Source organism: Haliotis cracherodii, unplaced genomic scaffold (genome assembly GCF_022045235.1).
Source record: "Haliotis cracherodii isolate W230 unplaced genomic scaffold, xgHalCrac1.p SCAF_6, whole genome shotgun sequence".
NCBI classification, from domain to species: Eukaryota; Metazoa; Mollusca; class Gastropoda; order Lepetellida; family Haliotidae; genus Haliotis; species Haliotis cracherodii.
This window is the reverse complement of record NW_027266319.1, coordinates 19,428,388-19,434,387: the sequence shown is the minus strand read 5'-3', so window position 1 is coordinate 19,434,387 and position 6,000 is coordinate 19,428,388.

The window sequence follows — 6,000 nt, the reverse complement described above, 5'->3', positions numbered from 1 at the left end:
CTGATTGAGTTTGTTTTGTGCCTACGCTTGACCTTGACATTCAGAACATGGCCATGAATATATTGCCAAGCTCACTCCTGCCACCAAGAGTGAGGGTGATTTTGGCCTTAGACACTCTTTGAATAGCATTTTGGTTTAATATCAGTTAGTCAGCTGAAGGTGAAGGCAGTGTCAAATACAGGTCCTTGACTTGTTTGGTGACAGTGAGTTTGGTTTTTATGATGCTTTGAACAGTAGTTCAATTTTTGGGACTGGTCATTTATTATTGGGAGGAGGGAGATTGGTCTCTCTCCCTCTCTCTCTCTCACTCACTCACTCACTCACACACTCACACTCACACTCACACCTACACACCTATACACCTATGACGAGCTCCTGGTTTGCACCTGGGATGCAACACTGCACAGTGAATTCCAGTGCCACAGATATTTGGAACCTGATTCCCTGCTCCTGCCAACATGTAGAACCATTGAAAAAAATACAATAACTTGAATTGTGGGTGATAGGTGTCCTGCACCGGGTTTAATGCATAATTATTGCTTTGGTAGCATCAGCACAGCATGGTGACTGGAGAAGTAGGCGGTTCGATCCCCAGCCACATCATTCAAAAAGAGACCGCCTCCGTGGTCTAGTGGTCGATCCCCGACCGCGTCATACCAAAAGACGTTAAAAGATGGTACTTGTTGTTACCCTGTCTGGCGCTCAGCATTAGGGGCTAAAACAAGGAATGGTCGGTTCGGAGTCAGTATACTGTGTCTGAGTGTGGTATTCATGTTGAACTGCGGCATGGTATCTCAGTGAGCGAGCACTATAAATCGGCATCAGTCTGGTCTAGTACAAGCAGCCACACACATACACGTGCACGCAAGTCGCTATATAAGTGCAATAATCTTGGACGCGACGTTAAACCCCATTTCACCTCACCTCACCTCGCATTCCAAAAGATGGTACCTGATGTTACCCTGGATGACACTGCATAATGGGATAAAGCAAGGACTGGTCACTATACTGTGTCTGAGTAGGGTATCCATGTTTAACATGGTATCTCATTGGGCTGGCACTATAAAACCAGCATGAGTCCTGAGTAGTACAGGTTGCCACACATAGCCACACACAAGCATGTACATCCTGAATGAGTGCAATAATATTGATATGGATGTTTAACCCCTTTCACCTGACCTCACCTCAATTGTGGAGACCTTGGGATTGGGGGTGCAAACTGATCCCCACTCAGTGTATTTACAGGCAGCCATGATGTAGCTGATATACTGCTGAATGATTCGCTCACTCATTCATTACACAATGTCAAAAGATATCAAGTAACACTCTCAACTGCAACTAAAAAAAGTTGACAGGATAAATGTGGATATTTATCGAAGCATTCGTAAAATCTAATTGGAACTTCTAATTTTTAAAGGGAGACAACTTTAGTTGGTGATAAACTTGTAGGCCTGTTGCAGTTATTCTGTAATGCATATTTATTCGTCTTCAACAAGGGTGAAAAAGACAGCATATTTTATACTAAGAAAATGAAAGGGGGGTTAGCCTCTGACAAGTTGACAGGCCCAGCAGGCCATGTGTAAATAATCGAGTCTGTACCAGACAACCCAGTGATTGACATCATGAGCATCAATCACAATTAGATACAATGACATGCATCAACCAATTCCATTGTGTCCGACCATCCGATCTTTTTAGTAGTCACCACTTGCGACATGCATACATTGCTGGGGACCCATGTTTTTATCTGGAATCTCCACTCATGAATCCACGATCTTATTACAAGACTGGGTTGGTGAAGGCCAATTCTAACCTGTATCTTCACAAAACAGAATTATGCAAACACCGTACATAGAGGCAATGTCTTCGTGTTTAACAGGGCACTACTTCCAACATCCAGACCTTGACTGGAAATATTCACCAGAACCTGGAGCGTGGTCTCCCTTTGAATAGTCTCCCTGTAGTTTGTTAGTTTTCTGTTGTTAAACGCAGCACTCAACAAGCTATATGACGGCGGTCTATTAAAAATCGAGTCTAGACAAGACAATCCAGATATTGACATCATGAGCATCGATCCACGTAATAGGGATACGATGTCATGCATCAACCAAGTCAGCGGGCCTGACCAACCGATCCCGTTAGTCTCTTACGACAAGCATAGTCGCCTTTTACGGCAAGCATTGGTTGCTGAAGACCTATTCTACCCCGGATCTTCACGGGTACCCCCTTTAGATATGTTCGAAAGTCTCCCTTTAAATGCTTTGATCGTTTCCCATTAAATACTTCCTTGTGAGGTATTTAGAAGTTGGAGTTCTAAGTAAAGATAAGATATATGGATGAAAAACATCTTCATTACAATTAGGAGTGACAGTGTAGGTTATAACGCCGTTATCAAGCAAGTGAGAACATACACCGAAACGTCGCTTCTAATTTAAAAAAAGAAGTTGTTCATCCATGTAGCTTATCGTAAAAAGAGACTAACGGGATCGGGTGGTCAGGCTCACCGACTTGCTTAGTGCATGTAATCGTATCCCAATTGCGTGGATCGATGCTCATGATGTCAATCACTGGATTGTCTGTCTTGTCCAGACTCGCTCATGTTTTCAGACTGCCGTCATATAGCTGGAGTATTGCTGAGTGTGACATTAGACAACAACGAAACAAACAAACATGTAAATATCCCCCAAAATATTCATGATCCCTAAGTTCAGTATACTTCTACCCAGCGCAGATGAGGATACAGTAAGCGCTCATATTGCATTGTCATGTAAATATTATCAGATCAGCGGCATTTGCAAGTTGTATATATAGACTAATGCATCTTGATGAAAACCAAGAGTATCGACCGCCTCAATGGTCTTGTGGATAGTGTCCGCTCGGAGACCGTTCGATCCCCAGCCGCGTCATACCAAAATACGTTTAAAGATAACTTTCGGTTACCCTGCCTGGCTCGGCATAAGAGGCTAAAACAAGGACTGGTCGGCTCGGAGTCAGTGTACTGTATCTGAGTGGGGTATTCATGTTACTCTGCGGCATTAGTCCGGACTAGTACAAGCAGCCACGCACGCGCGCACGCACGCACGCACGCACACACGCACGCACACACACACACACACACGTCGCGGCTTAATCTTGAACACGACGTTAAACCCCATTTCACCCCACCTCACCACAAGCGTCGAACCTGGGATATGCGATACATAGTCGTGTTGTGAGGTTGTTTCAGTTAATATCGTATAATCTTCATGTATACTAATACCCCGTATACACATGCAAAACATTTACTCACGTAAGTAATTTTGCACATGTGTAACTGTACATACGTGTGTATATGTAAATTTATTATGCGTTCACATGAAAATCAACTCAGGTGTGTAAATAAAGTATGTAAATTGTGTAAGGCACACATATTCGTCAGTCTGTTTACGACTTTCAACACAAAACAGGTTGTTTTCCAATCAAAGATGAAGGTGAAGAGAGTTGCTTCACCGAAGATTTTCGTGTGAAGCAGCGTGTGTTTGATTTAATTTGTACATGAAGTTTTGACTCCTTGAAACCAAAAGAAAACACTGTCCGCTAAACTCTGTATTCATACGCATAAAAGTTGGCAACTGTTGACAATTTGTTTGGTGTTGGCAAAAGAACAGATATTAATTAGATCATCCTCTCACGTTAACATAAACGTTCACATTGAACATATACACACAGTTCAAATTTACGTTTACATTTGCACCTGCTCCGGACATGATGCAAATTTGCTCGTGGTGTAAATATACACACATGAGTAAACGCGTTCACATGACAAGTATACTCACGTATGTATATCTACACACGTATGCATATATACACACACATGTATAGAGGCGCATTTGAACGGGGTATTTAAGACCCGTGAACATTCCGGGTAATATATACTTTGCCCAAAAAGTAGGGGATAGGGGGAATCATCACGACATATCTTCTGATCTGTATCAGTCGTCTAAGGCGCCGCGATTCGCTGTGCAGAGTTGCGTCCCTTGGGCACGCCAGAAACCTATGGTTGTGGGTCCGAATCCCGGTTCACGCCGATTATTTTTCTAGGTTTGTCAGCACCACACGCCGTGATATAACTGGAATTCTGTTAAAAGCGGCGTCAAACCCAACTCACTCACTCTGATCTGTATGGTATTGCCAAGGCAAATGGAAATGATACGATAATACCTGTGGGGAAGTAGGCGATCAGATCAAATGGGTTCTATTATAAAAATGGATCTAATTGTTGGTTTGATGAGATGGTACGTGGCGCACTATAGGCCGTTAAAGAGGTCGGGTGTCAGATTCGAAATTTGAATTTTGCAGCCAACAGGGTTAACAATGGTAAATCTGGCATCCCATCCCTTGCTCGCGGTGTCCGAGGTCACAATGTTGTGTTTGGGAGCTTGATTTCTTCGGAAATATTCTTACCACCTAAATCGCTTACTTTTATTGCCAGACACTGGTGTATATTTAGTAGTTTCACCTCAAAACAAAATATCCCGTACGTTTTAGCATACTACATAGGTCCCTGGTGATGTATGCTTGTAAGAGGCAACTAAATAGATCTGGGCCCACTTGCACAAAGCGATCTTAGCGCTAAGATGATCGTAACTCCCATACTTTAACATAGGCTTACAGTAATCTTAGTGCTAAGATCGCTTTGTGCAAGTGGGCCCTGGTATAGTCAGGCTCGGTGGCTTGGTTGCTGGAATGTCATCGTATCCCAGTTGAGTGCATGGATCAGTGCTGGAGATGATCACGGATTGTCTGGTTCAAACTCAAGTATTTACAAACCGCCCTTATATCGATTGAATATTCTTGAGTTAAAAATTAATTAAATTAAAAATATAAACAAAGATGCTGAGACGGTGCAATGATTGCCAGTACCGCCCCTGGATTTCGCTAAATGAAGCTGCTACGTTAACTGAAATACTGTGAAAAGAGGCTTAAATCCTATACACTAATGTGTGAGTATGGTTTTACACCGCTTTTAGCAATATTCCAGCAATATCACGGCGGGGGACACCAGAAATGGGCTTCACACATTGTACCCATGTTAGGTATCGAACCCGGGTCTTCGGCGTGACGAGCGAACGCTTTAACCACTAGGCTACCCGACCGCCCCTACATACACTAATGAATGAATGAATGAATGAATGAATGAATGATATGAATGAGTTTAGACACTGTTTCAGTTTCCACGAACACGATCATGGTGCTGACAAGCATAGAACCATAATCAGGTCGAATATGTGTTTCGAACCCACTGGCAAGCCTAAGGGACGCAACTCTGCACAGCGGACGCAACTCTGCACAGCGAATTGCGTGGCCTCAGACGACTGGGCCATCCGTGCCTCCGATGAGCAGGATGAACGACTATCAAGACAAGAACCACCTCGTATATTTCCTTTAAAATATATATTTACATTTGTTTACGTCAACAATAAAAAAAAGAGACAAAATAATCACGTGGTATACTCCTGTGCGGTAGAAGCTGGGAACGTTGGCAACTGTGGGAAAATAACTCACCATTTGCGATGTAATATTAGTACATGCAGTTATGTATTATACATGACATGACACACTGGTAGAGATCGACAAAGTATGAACACAATTCACAGCCAGTCGCGCACAGTGTGGTGTTATTGTCTGCTGACATTCTGTCTTGGAATTTACATCAATATTCCACTAATGACGGTATGTGCTTATCTTGACGTCACAGGTTAAAGGTCGGTATAATTAAAGTATCCAACATTCCGTGTTTCTAATTAAGGAAGACCTGATCGCTACACTATTCACTACAGGAAGGAAACGCCAAAGTGGCGTATTTTACCACAGGAAATACAACTCGCGACTCTAAGCTTGGTCTCAAGTCCACAGCAACATATCAACTGGAATACGTATACGCATACATGTATACCGTAGTTCATCTATTAATAGCCGAATATGTAGGGTGCAATGCTTGGCATACGAATAGGCTTTTTA